Here is a 13,332-nt window from a genome sequence, read left to right as displayed (position 1 = left end):
GCTCAAGGAGAGTATATTTGGCATTGTCCATTGCAAGGAAGTGAGCCTTTGACTAGCCTATAATTTGTTGCAAGTGATTAAGCATTAATTGAGCCATTTCATTAGGATCCTTAATATCCTTTCCATCTATGTCTATACGCGAGTGGACTAGGCCCTGATTTCTTTTGACTTTGAGGACCCTAAAGAAGTGTGCATGGTTGGCCTCCTCCGATTGAAAAAATATTTCTCTGGATAGAATTTTGTTCTTCCTCACCTCCTCTACTTGGTGATCGGTTAAGTCCGCTTGAGCTTCTAGCCATCTTCTGTGCTCCACCTCTGAAGTAAACCTCTCTTGTTTTTTGGTGGCTAGAAGCTCGACTTTGACAGCGAGCTGTTTAAGCCATTCATCTTGGTACTTCTTCCTTCTAGGGCCAATAGTTTTAATAGCTTTTTGCATAATGTTAGTGAAAATATCCCAGGCCCTAGGGCTTCCCGAGTGCACATCTTCATGAAGCTTGCTCAAAGCTTTGAGGGCCGGGCTTTTGAAGAGCGGGCCTTTGAAGAGGTCAGCCCCTGTCAAAAGTAAGCTCTTAGACCCTTGGGGGTAGTGATCTTCTCTTTTGGTTTTTTTAAATTTAATGCTTGGTGGTGGGTGATCCGATAAACACTATGAAGTTATCACCTTCAGTTCAAGCCATGAGGGTAGCCAATCGGCTTGATGAGAACAATATTAATGGTCCAGTCAAGATGCCATATCGGCATATTTCAAGCTGGTGTATGTGAACCCCGGTGGGCTGCTCCATGAGCCTACCTCCCACATGTCCATCAATGCCCATTTCTCACAAAGGCTTAGCCATTTGAATCCACCAATTCTGTCCCTTCTCTTCTCCACCATATTAAAGCCATCCACCATGAGCCATTCCCCATCCATATGGATATCTTTTAGGTGATCCCAGAGTTTATCCCTTTCCTTTGCCAAGCAGGGACCATACACGTTGATGTTAGTAATATGTTGATCATCCCACTTGATCTTTACTCCAAGAGCCCTCCCAGAGGTATGAAATCTGCCAGTTGGTGCATAGGTCCTTGAAGGAGGCCTCCACTTTATATGGTTGTGAGGGAGGGTTAGGTATGTCATGTGTCTTTGTTGAGCATAGTGGTTGTGCTCTATTTAAAGATGCTTGGATGTAGGTGGTTGCTTGGAGCAGTGAAGTGATGTTATGTGCATTTTATATACACTATTGTGTTTGTGTTTGGGTGCAACATTAGAGGAAGCTGCTCTGCTAATGGATAGGCGTGCTCAATGCAAGTTGTTTGATCTATGTGGATGATGGCAGGTAATGCAGGGGGTTGGGCAGAGGTGGTGGGTGGCGGGAGTCGGGTCTTCTACATATGATAGCAGGTTTTGGTTTGTAAGATTGCTTATCTGGTGGTGGATTTTTTTAGTTCAATAAGTCTATGTGTGGTTGAACATGAATGTTCAACAAGGGTGTTGGACAATGATGGTGCAGGCAAAGTTGGTCGGTGATGGGAAGGGTGCTATGTAAGACTATGTGTATATACAGGTGCAAGGCAAAGGGTTAAAGCAGATGCAAAAGAGTTGGGTAGGCAAGTGATAGAGAAAATGTATGGTTGATGGGGTTTTATAGGCCAATAAGGCTCCAAAAGTGGCCAAATGGGATGGTAGGTCCAATTGTTTGAAGTGTTGGGGTCATGCTTGGAATGTGGAGTTTGAGATGTTGTAGGAGTCGGTCTAGACAGCTCCTCAAACGGAGCTACAAGGTGAAAGTCAAAGTTAGAAGGACTTGTAGATCCCCGACAGATAGGGCAGGTGGAGACAAGTAGCTAGAACTGATGTGAGTGGATACACATGAAGTGCTTGCGTTGTGGAGCATGCTGGTCTTTTCAGATCATCAATCGGAGCCTCGATGGGCAAATTATGGTCAGTGGAAGTGAGAGGAGCTTTCCTCTGTGTAAACCATGGAACCCTTGTAAGCTTTTGCAATAAGAAGCTTGCCCTTTTCCTCCTTCTCGGTGTTGATTCCCCGCTCCCCTTCCCTTCTCCTACTTGTATGCTTTTCTTGTGTTGCCGATTGCGGTGCGGTTGAGTGTAACCCTGAACCACAGTCTGTGTATGCAAAGTGAGCAAGAGAGAGAGGATCGTAAGTGCCTGCGGTGTGGAATAGAGGTTATGTGTGTGTAGAATGTGCTTGAGGTTCCTGTGAAGTGTGTGTGTGTGTGTGTGTGTGTGTGTGTGTGTGTGTGTGTGCGGCAAAACGAGTGTGTATAGGTGAAATTTTGTGGATTTTGAAGGTGAATCCTAGTGGATTGGGGTGTTGTGTTTACCCTGGGTTGTAGAGAGGTGCACATTGTGTGTTTTAGGTGTATACCCCCTTCCCCTTTTCTAATGGCTCCTTGTCATTCAGGGTCACAATGACCAAGATATGACAAGTTGAAACTGGATGGAATATGTGGTAAGAAGGGTCCAGATCGCTTTCCCCACTTTTTGGATGCGTGGTTCGAAGCCAGTAAAGGGTCAAGGGACGATGGGGCTCTGGGGATTTGAAGTCAAGGATATGCATTCCCATTGGGGCTTTACAGAAAGAACATTGGGTTACCAAGTAGGAAATTGTGAGGGTTTAAAGTGGGGTTTTTTGAACATTGAGAAGGGGTGAGTATGGACCCGCCATGTGTCAACGATAGTGAACCCATATGTGTTTCCAAGCATTTGATGCACGGTCCATATGACCTGGGGTATGACACTCACTTAGCATAACGAGTTGGAGAGAGGGAGAGAGAGCAAGCTCTCTCGCGTGGTCTTGACTATGGCACTCAATCGATGGGTGCTACGTGTTGGACATTGGGTGGCGTTTAGGAAGGTTTTTGTTGACGGCGATACGTCGACGGTGCGTTGGTTGGTGAAGGAAGCTATGCAGCTACTGCTATCGACCATTGTGTGGCACTTTGTCCCACAGCCGCTTAAGGCCAAACCATTTGAAGAGTAAGAGCAAAGCCCCCCCACCCCCACTAGCAACCTTGCTAGTGCAACGAGGAGGACTCATGTGTGAGAGAGCTTTAGAGAGGGAAACTCCAAGGCAATCAACAATTTTGAAGTGGTCAAAAGGCCAGTCCAAGCCCGTTAAAGGTGATCAAAGGTTAAGAGTGATCAAAGGGGAAAATCCAAAGGGACCAAGGTGGAAAAAGAGAGAGAGAAAAAAAAAAGTTAAAATGGCAAAGGGGCACAAGCGACATTGCTAGTGCACCCCCCCTCAAGTTCAAAGGAGAGAGCAAGCAAGGAGCCATCCTTCCAAATTTCCAAATTGAGGTTCTAGATGGTCCAATGAGGAGCGAGTTGCCCAAAATGAGAGGGAGTTCCTCTAGAAAGGTCCTTTTTGAACCATTTTTAAGGCTTTGTGGCTAGAGGCCTAGAGTCGTTGGGATGTGCGTCTACACAGAGAGGGGCTTTTGGACAGATATGTGTGCCTATCAAGCCCAAGTAGAGGGAGTTTGATGTATTCTTTTTTCATGGGCTTTGAGCCATTGGTGCCTGTGGAGAGCCATGGTGAGGGTTTTTTTGAGGGGCTTCTTGTGCAGATGTGTGTGCTTGCACAACTCGTATGGTGTGTTTTTTTTGTTGATGACCATGTGGGTGTGCCATTTGATGTAGAAGAGTTGTATATGGTGTTTTTTGGAGTGTGATCGGGCTTCCATAGCCGTTTCTCAAGGGTCGTTTTCCCCTGCCCCCTTGTCTACTTCTTCTACTTTTGTGTTGGTGCCAGTGTGTTTGAGTAGGTTTGCTCGCGAGCCCTTTTTTGTGTGTGGAATGGAAGTGAAAGAGTGGTTTTGTGTGCATCTGTGACGTGTGGTTCTAAACGAGCTGTGAAAAGCGTGTGGGTAGCCGATCTTGATGAGTGTGTTTGTGCATTGGTGTGTGTAGGGATGATGGTTTGCTAGTGGAATTATGTCTTTTGAAGGTGTTTTCTAAGAAGATAGGGGTGTTGTGAATGTCTTGAGCTATAGAGAGGCCTTGTGTTGTGTTCTGGGTGTGTTTCCCCATTCCCCTCTCCATCTTCTGGTGCCCCCACGAAGGAGTGTCTAATTGCTCCTAGTTGAAGTTGAAGCGGTGATTTTGGCGATGCCAAAGGTGCAGTTTTTGAAGAGCGGGTGCTGCTAGAAGAGATGTGGTCCGGTTTTCCCATATTCTAGGGTCGAAGATTCAAAAGCGTGGCTCCAAAATTATGCCTTTTTTCTAATGGAGAGTAATTTATCGAGGGAAGAAAGCGCGGTGCAGGTTTTCCTGCTCCTAGTTCGTGGAAAAGTGAGGAGGTGGTACAATGGTTTGTGTGAAGAAGAAAAGATGGATTGCAAAGCCTTAAAAGAGGCTTTTCAAAGCAGATTTGTAGCGGATGCGCATCTAGATGAAGTGAATTGGAAGCTTGACGCGTTAGAGTAGAGTTTGGAAGGTAATTTTCAAGTGTTTGGAGGGGAGTCCGAAGCCCTTTGGGAACGGCTAGTCAAGGTAACTGCTGCACAGAATGTTGTTTTTCTTAAATTGAGTAAATTCATGGATTGCCTGCATCAGGAGGTGCGAGACAAAGTGGAGATAGATAGCCAGGTGTCATATGAAGAAGTAGTGGCTTTAGCGAGAGGACGGATGAAGAAAATTTTGAAGAAGCGCCAAGCTAGGCGGGATTGGTCCAGTCAAGTGATACCAAAGCACGTCGATGTAGTGGAAATGCAGCCAAAGGTGATGCAAATGGATGTGCCAGTGCGAGAGGAAGCAAGGGTTCTATGGATCTACAAAGAGATAGATCAGTTTCGATGCCAAGGATGGGAGCTAGAGCGGCTCCATCTGTAGAGGAAGTGCCGGTGGCTCCCGATTAAGCCAGAGATGCATGCAGTGGTCAAAGTATGGTTGTTAAAGCTCCTTTCAAGTGTGGTATAGATCAGAAGGTGCAATTTGCAGATGAGGTTGAAACGGTAAAGCTAAAGGAGATTCTAGAGCTCGAGATGGAGAAAGAGGCAGAGCCGAGTGATAGCAGCTCTATGGATGCTGATACAAATTGGGAGACCAAGTCATCTCAATCAAGGTATGAAGAGTTTGATCTCTTGCATGTGAGTGGAGATGCAGTGAATGGGTGCTAAGATCAGGGTGAAGTGGAAGTTGATATCCTGGCAAATGGAGGAGTCCAGGCCTAGAGGTGAATACATGCAGGTAAAGATGGTGTGCGGTGCCATGTTGGTGAAGGTTGTAGTGGAGCATGCTATGGTGGTGCAACAGGTGCAGAGTTTTGCCAAACGGGACAAGGTAGCCTTGACTATGGAAGAATACGAGGCTGATGCAATATGGGGAGATTTTCTCTCTTCCTTGGTGGAGCATGATGCAATGGTAGAACAAGTGATTAAAGAATAGGCAGGTAAACCTGACAGGAAAGTGGTGATGATCGACCTTGAAGGGCCAACTGACAAAGAAGGGCTTGATGGATGAAGGGAAATCCCACGGTGCGGCAAAGCCGTCAAGGGAGGTATGTGCCTTGTGGTTGAAGGGTATGCTTATGAATGCAGCCATGTAGTGGGCTATTCGCCATTTGCAGGGGTCCTTGGAGGAGGCCTCCACTTTATATGGTTGGGAGGGAGGGTTAGGTATGTCAGGTGTGTTTGTTGAGTAGGGTGGTGAGCACGATGGTGCTCTATTTGAAGATTCTTGGATGCAGGTGGGTTCTTGGAGCAATGCAGTGATGTGCATTTTATATGCACTATTGTGTTTGTGTTTGGGTGCAGCATTAGAGGAAGCTGCTCTGTTAATGGTTGCGAGTGCTCAATGTGAGGTGTTTAATTTATGTGGATGATGGCAGGTAATGCAGGGGGGTTGGGCAACCCACTTGAGCAGAGGCAGTGGGTGGCAAGAGACATGTCTTCTACATATGATAGCACGATTTGGTCTGTATTGAGTGCTTGTTTGGTGGTGCAATTTTTTAGTTCAATAAGCCTATGTGTGGTTGACATGAATGTTCAACAAGGGGGTTGGGCAATCATGGTGCAACCAAAGTTGATCGATGCTGGGAAGGGTGATATGCAAGGCTATGGGTATATATAGGTGCATGGTGAAGGCTTAAAGCAGATGCAAAAGACCTGGGTAGGCAAGTGATAGAGGAATTGTATGGTTGATTGGGTTTTATAGGCCAGAAGGGGCCAATTGCGATGGTAGTTCTAAGTGTTTGAAGTGTTGGGGTCATGCATTGGAATGTGGATTTTGAGATGCTATAGGAGTCAATCCAGATGGCTCCTCAAATGGAGCTATAGGGTGAAAGTTATGGCAGTTCAAATTTAGAAGGTCTTGCAGATCCCCGACGGACAAGGCAGGTGGAGATTAGGTAGCCAGAGCTGATGTGAGTGGATAGACATGAAGTGCTTGAGTTGTGAAGCATGTCGATCTTTTCAGATCATCAATCAAAGCGCGGATAGGCAAGTTATGGTAAGTGGAAAGTTTATCGAGGGCCAGGTGTGTGCCAAGTTGACTACATTGGCAGGCATGCCATCTAGGTTTTTGGGCCTTGATTAGGTTTGAAAAGATAGTGTATGATGAGCAGAGCCAGTGGGATTTGACGGCTTGTCAAACAAGGTCCCCCCCCCTCCCCGCACAAAAGACCTCGCTAGTGCAACGGGGAGGACTCATGTGTGAGAGAGTTCCAGAGAGGGCAACTCCAAGGTGGTCAACAATTTTGAGGTGGTCAACAATTTTGAGGTGGTCAAAAGGCCAGTCCAAGCCTGTTAAAGGTGATCAAAGGTCAAGAGTGATCAAAGGGGAAAATCTAAAGGGACCAAGGTGGAAAAAGAGAAAGAGAGAGAGAAAAAAAATAAAATAAAAATTGAAAATGGCAAAGGGGCACAAGCGACATTGCTAGTGCACCCCCCCTCAAGTGCAAAGAAGAGAGCAAGCAAGGAGCCGCCCTTCCAAATTTCCAAATTGAGGTTCTAGACGGTCCAATGAGGAGCGAATTGCCCAAAATGAGAGGGAGTTCCTCTAGAAAGGTCCTTTGTGAACCATTTTTAAGGCGTTGTGGCTAGAGGCCTAGAGTCGGGGTGTGCATCTACACAGAGGGGCTTTTGGATGTATGTGTGTGCCTATCAAACCCAAGCAGAGGGAGTTTGATGCATGATTTTTGCATGGGCTTTGAGCCATTGATGCCTATAGAGAGCCATGGTGAGTGTGTGGGTTTTTTTTAGGGGCTTCTTATGCAAAGGTGTGTGCCTGCATAGCTCGTATGGTGTGTGTTTTTTGCCTCATGACCATGTGGGTGCACCGTTTGATGTAGACGAGTTGTATATGGTATTTTTTGGAGTGTTATCGGTCTTCCATAGCCATTCCTCAAGCGCCGCTTTCCCTTGCCACCTTTCTTATGCTTTTGTGTTGGTGTCGGTGTGTGTGAGCAGCTTTACTCCCATGCCCTTTTTTGTGTGTGGAATGGAAGTGAGAGAGTGGTTTTGTGTGCAATGATGACGTGTGGTTTGAAACGAGCTATGAAACGCGTGTGGGTAATCTATCTCGATGAGCATGTTTGTGCATTGGTGTGTGTAGGGACGGTGGTTTGCTAGTGGAATTGTGTTTTTTGAAGGTATTTTTCGAGAGGATATGGGTTGTTATGAATGCCCTGAGCTATAGAGAAGCCTTGTGTTGTGTGATGGGTGTGCTCCCCCATTCCCCCTCTCCAACGTGTTGTACAAAAGTTGAAATTGCATATGACTCCCACGAATTATAAAGTAAAAGTAGCTTTCCAAGGAACCAAATTAAGTTATGCATATTTGGCAATAGATTTGCAATACCAATTAGGAAACTTCATTGAATCACAAGATTTTTTAGTAGCATCATTGCAAAACACAGATTTAATCTTGCGTATTCCTTGGAGACATCATATTAATCCAAGTATTGACGATGATAATCATACACTCATTGTGACACATATTGAAAAGTCTTTTACACTATAAGCCCACTTAGACTAAAAGATTATCTCAAAAAGATAGCAAACTATTTTTTATCCTAATTAATAAAATTCAAACACGCCAAGATTAATTATCTCCTTCTCAAGAGACGCTTTTGATGAAATATACGGAAATTTTTGTTGAAGATCTCCCTTCAGGATTAACTCCTTCTAGAGTGAAAGACTACACAATAAAATTGTTTCAGGTAATTAACTACCTTGTTAAGCACCATTTCATCAAAATCAAATTGAACAAAGAGAAATTCAACATTAAATTGAGGAATATTAAATTGGGTTTAATTAAACCAAGTAGTTCACCTTTTAGTACACTAGTTCATAGTCAAAAAGAAAAATGGTACTTATCATTTGTGTATTGACTATAGAGCACTTAATAAAATCACAATGAAGAATTGTTTTTCTATTCCTTGTGTTGATAATTACTTGATAAGTTGAAGTGTTGCATCCATTCTTAGTAAGAGATCTTAAATATGCATATCATCAAGTACGTATGATGGAAAGCAATGTTCATAAAATTGTGTTTCGAACAAAATTTGGTTATTATGATTTTCTTGTAATGACACTTTTAGTTTAACAAGTACAATTGCTTCATTTTCACACATGATGAATCGTAAATTTTTTTTGAAGCATCAAGATTGTGTTGTGATTTCCTTAATGAAATTTTGGTTTTTAGTATGAATGAAAAAGACCATTATGCATATTTGGATTTGAATTTTAAATTGTGTGCACATATGTCCCTTGCTTTGACACGTGCGCATTTGTCGCACGTGTCAAAGCAAGGGACTTTCCGTACACTGTGTGCGAGCCACAAATGGCTGCAAGCACACAACCACATTAATCTAGCAAGCTCAAGAGAGCAAGGGTGTGTCACTCACCGCCCTATGCTCGCCTTCGTGGAGGATTTCTCGCCGCGAAGAAGAGGGAGCTACCGTTGTGCCACGCTCAACCGCCTCGTCGCCGTCGTGCCGTCACAATGATGGATCTCTCTCTCTCTCTCTCTCTCTCTCTCTCTCTCTCTCTCTCATACATACACACACAAGGAGATGAAGAAGAAGATGTAGATGGAGCAAGAGCACTCTTCAATTGCACAAATGAGAGAATGAGTGATTTTTAGGTTTAGAGGACTTTTATATGAGCTCACCCATTCACAATTGGGCACCCATGCTTAGCCAACTAACCCTTAAATGTTCCAGTTAGAGTGTGCCTCTCATCGACGATCACTCTTACCCTTTTCCTATTGGATCGACAAGCCTGACCCATGACTACTAGAAGTGGACGTCGGTGGTTAACGTGCCCCCCTTCCTGATGTAGATTCCACCCTCAGAATATAATAGTGCAGCATCGGGATCCATGATAGGAGTACTTGTAGCAGAAGAAAAACAACATTGTGAAAGCTCAAAGACAACATGTGCAGGCATGCAATAAGTGAGATGTATACATATTCTAGGAAATGCAAAAAAGTAAATAAATAAATTTCATGAATTGTAATACTGCCAACTAGAACAAGCGTAGTACCTGAATGAAATGCAATTGAGTTAAGGGCTATAAGATTGACTCTAAGAGAAGTACACAAGAGCTAGGGCTAAAGTAAGTACTAGATTGACCAACGTTAATTACAAAATGTCGACTAAAGAGTAGTTAACCCTAGGAATGCTCGTCGGGGTCTACATATTAGTGATCAACATAAAATACAAGGAAGCTTGTGCTATTTTCTTTCTCTTTTCGTTCTCTTTTTGTTTTTCTTTTTTGTTGTTGTCATAGTTGCTACAAGTAGCTGGGGGACTCGAGGTCTCAAATACCAGTAGCTGGGAGACTTAAGGTCTCAAATACCAGCTTGAGCATAAACTAGCCGGGAGACTCGAGGTCTCAAATACCAACTTAATACATGTACTTTCACAACACAAGTCACACTTAGATGGAATAAGCTAAAGAGAACTATATCCCCATAGTCTAAAACATTACTAAAGTTACTACAATTAAAAGACTATTTAGGAATTAAAGTCAACAATTAAGTGGCCTAGTTTAGCCTAAGGTCCTGATACCTACTTAAAGCCAACTAATAGACCAAACTCAAAGAGAAGAACAAGATACTAGAAGTTTGAAAAAATTATAGCATCTAAATTGGCAATGTCACAACTTCATAAATTTTATGCATTGTTAGAAACTCAAATGACAAGATGCAAACATGTTACTATGGAAAGCATAGATAAAAGCAAGTAGTACACGTGATATAATGGAGAACGTTCATTGTAACATGTAAACATCCATTGTTGTTGTTCTTCAAAGGCATCTTATGTAGTCACAAACTGCATAATAGTCACCACCAAACACCTTCTAGAGGCACATCAGTGGGAAGAAAAAACTTTGCTGATCACTTAACTCTAAAATAGAAAAACTCATATCGTACTAATCCTACCTACCCTCCATCACTCGAGTGATGAGGATCAAAGTAAGTGGAGGTTGGAGAGCTCGGTCGGTAGCTCTAAGGCTAAACCGCCATCCTCATCATCAAAGTAGGTGTAATCCTCTTCGGTAAGGCCGTGTGTCTCATCTGTCCAATCACCATTATCGTCCTCGTCCTCATCCTCTTCCGTGCAGAATAGTATTAGGAATGTCATGAGGCGTGCATACTCAGCCTGGGCAAAAGGGTAAACTTGGGCAATTGGGAAAACTTGTTGGAATTAGGGTTACAGAGAAATGCACACAGCTTGGAGAAGACGAAGGAAGCACAAGGTACACAATAGAGAGTGTATTACTTAGTGTGCAATGAAAAGATAGATAGCCCTAGAGTGATGGGCGTATATACAATGCACGGGGGAAAAAACCTCCTAAAGAGGGGAAAAATGCCCCGGCGGTCCTAGTGTGTTTACACACATCACTACCACATGTATATGGTAACAAATCCCCCCTGGAGTGATGCGGTGAACGAGAGCTGGCACATGAGTAAAGGGAAGTGCCATGCCCTGAGGACATGATCAGTCCACAAAGGGGAGTAAGCCCAAAGCTTTGTGGAAAGCTTCAAGCTTCTCATGAGACAATGCCTTTGTGAAAAGATCTGCAAGGTTGTCCTGTGTTGGCACATAAGCCAAGATGATCTCTCCTGCTGAGGGCCTCTCCCTGACATAGTGGTAATGCACCTCAATGTGCTTTGTGCAAGCATGAAAAACTGGGTTCCTCGCAACTGCCAATGCACTCTGATTGTCAGTGTAGATAGTGTTGGCAGTGTCCTGTCCAACACCCAAATTAGCCATAAGGCGTCTGAGCCAGACACACTCAACCGTAGCTGTGAAGACTGCCCTGTACTCAGCCTCACAACTCGAAGTGGCCACAGTAGGTTGCTTCTTGCTCAACCATGATATACATGAACTGCCAAGCATGAAACAAAAACCACCTGTGGACACTCGTGTGTCAAAACAACCAGCCCAATCTGAGTCCGAAAAAGCATGTAAGTCTGGCGGCAATGATCCCCCCTTCGGATAAAACAAGCCAAGATGTAAAGTGCCACTAAGGTAGTGGAAAATCCTCTTGACAGCCTGCCAATGCTTAGACCCTGGGCTATGCATAAATCTGCTGACCTGTGAGACTGCAAACTGAATATCTGGCCTCGTGTTGCATACATATATGAGGCAGCCAACAACATTTTGGTAAAGAGTGACATCAGCAGGATCGCCAGCATCATGTAGACTCAACTTCAAACCTGTTTCCATGGGAGTGGCAATAGGTTTGCAATCCTCAAGTCCAAACTTACATAGTAATGTCTCTATGTAACTTTTCTGACACAAGGCAATACCACCATCACACTGCTTAAACTGTATACCCAAGTAATGATGCAACAGCCCCAAATCTTTCATCTTGAAAGTAGCATTCAAATCAGCCTTAAATTCAGCAATATGTCTCTCATTTGGTCCAGTGATCAGCAAATCATTAACATAAAGAACCACAATGAGAAGTACATCACCCTCACGCTTTACATACAATGTGCTTTCTGTTGGACTGTTACGAAAGCCTTGTTTGACCAAATGAGTGTCAGCTTTCTCATACCAAGCACGAGGAGATTGCTTGAACCCATACAAAACCTTGTTACATTTGCACACTTTGTCCTCTTGCCCTTTTATGACAAAACCGCGAGGTTGCATTACATAAACTTCCTCAAATATGTCACCATTCAAGAAAGCAATAACAATGTCTGATTGATGGACATCCCAACCAAAATGAGCTGCCAATGCACATAGAAAACGCACAATAGTCATACGACAAGTGGGAAGAAAACTCTCTTCATAATCAATGCCTTTTTGTTGTGCATAACCCTTTGCAACAAGTCGAGCCTTATGGCGATCGATCTCACCATCCGGCTTGCGTTTTAACTTGTAGACCCACTTTGTACCAATGGCCTTTTTGCCAGGAGGCAAATCACATAAAGTCCATGTGTCATTTTCTATAAGTGCATCATATTCTGATTGCATATGGCAGCCATCAAATTTTCTGAATTCTGTGCTTCATCAAAAGACAGAGGCTCCTCAACATCATGTAAACTAGACACAGCCAAAGCATAACAATCTGATGCATAGGATGCATGGCGAGAGCCTTAACGAGTACGACTAGACAAAGGTGCATCCAATTTACTGTCAGGCAAAGTGTGCACGAGCCATTTTGGCATACCTCTAGCATGCTCATTTTCAGCCCTTTCCTCATCAAGTACATCATGTACATCTGCATCAGTAATAGGCTGATCTAAAACATTTTCAGAAACCCCCATAGGCTGTACATTTGCCTCATTGGAACTTACATTCGTATTTCCACCACTGAAAAGAGGCAACAAAGTGTCATAAATGTCATGTGAGCTTCATTACTGTCTCTAGTACATGACAGCAAGGGTTGAACAGAATCTTCCACAAACACTACATCCCGAGAAACCAGAATACGTTTTTTTTGCAGATGATACAACCTGTAACCTTTGATTTCAGCACTATAACCAACAAAAATACATTTGACAACCTTATCATCCAATTTTCTGCGCTACACTTGTGGCACCAAAGCATATGCCAAAGAGCCAAAAACACGCATGTGCTCAATAGAAGGCTTTCTATCATGCCATGCTTCATATGGAGTAATAGACTGCAAAGCTTTCGTAGGACACATGTTAAGTACATAAGTGGCACACATGATGGCCTCAAGCCAAAAAGAATGCGGAAAAGCGTGACTTTTGACCATACATCATGCCATTTCCGTCAGTGACCTGTTTTTCCTCTCAACAACACCATTTTTCTGAGGTGTATAAGGCACTATACATTGGTTTTTTATCCCACGACTAGCCAGAAATGCATTAAATTCATGAGACATATACTCCCCCCCTCGA

The sequence above is a fragment of the Adiantum capillus-veneris genome, chromosome 15, assembly GCF_014529385.1.
Source record: "Adiantum capillus-veneris isolate H3 chromosome 15, ASM1452938v2, whole genome shotgun sequence".
Lineage (NCBI taxonomy): Eukaryota > Viridiplantae > Streptophyta > Polypodiopsida > Polypodiales > Pteridaceae > Adiantum > Adiantum capillus-veneris.
Note: the sequence above shows the minus strand (reverse complement) of the source record.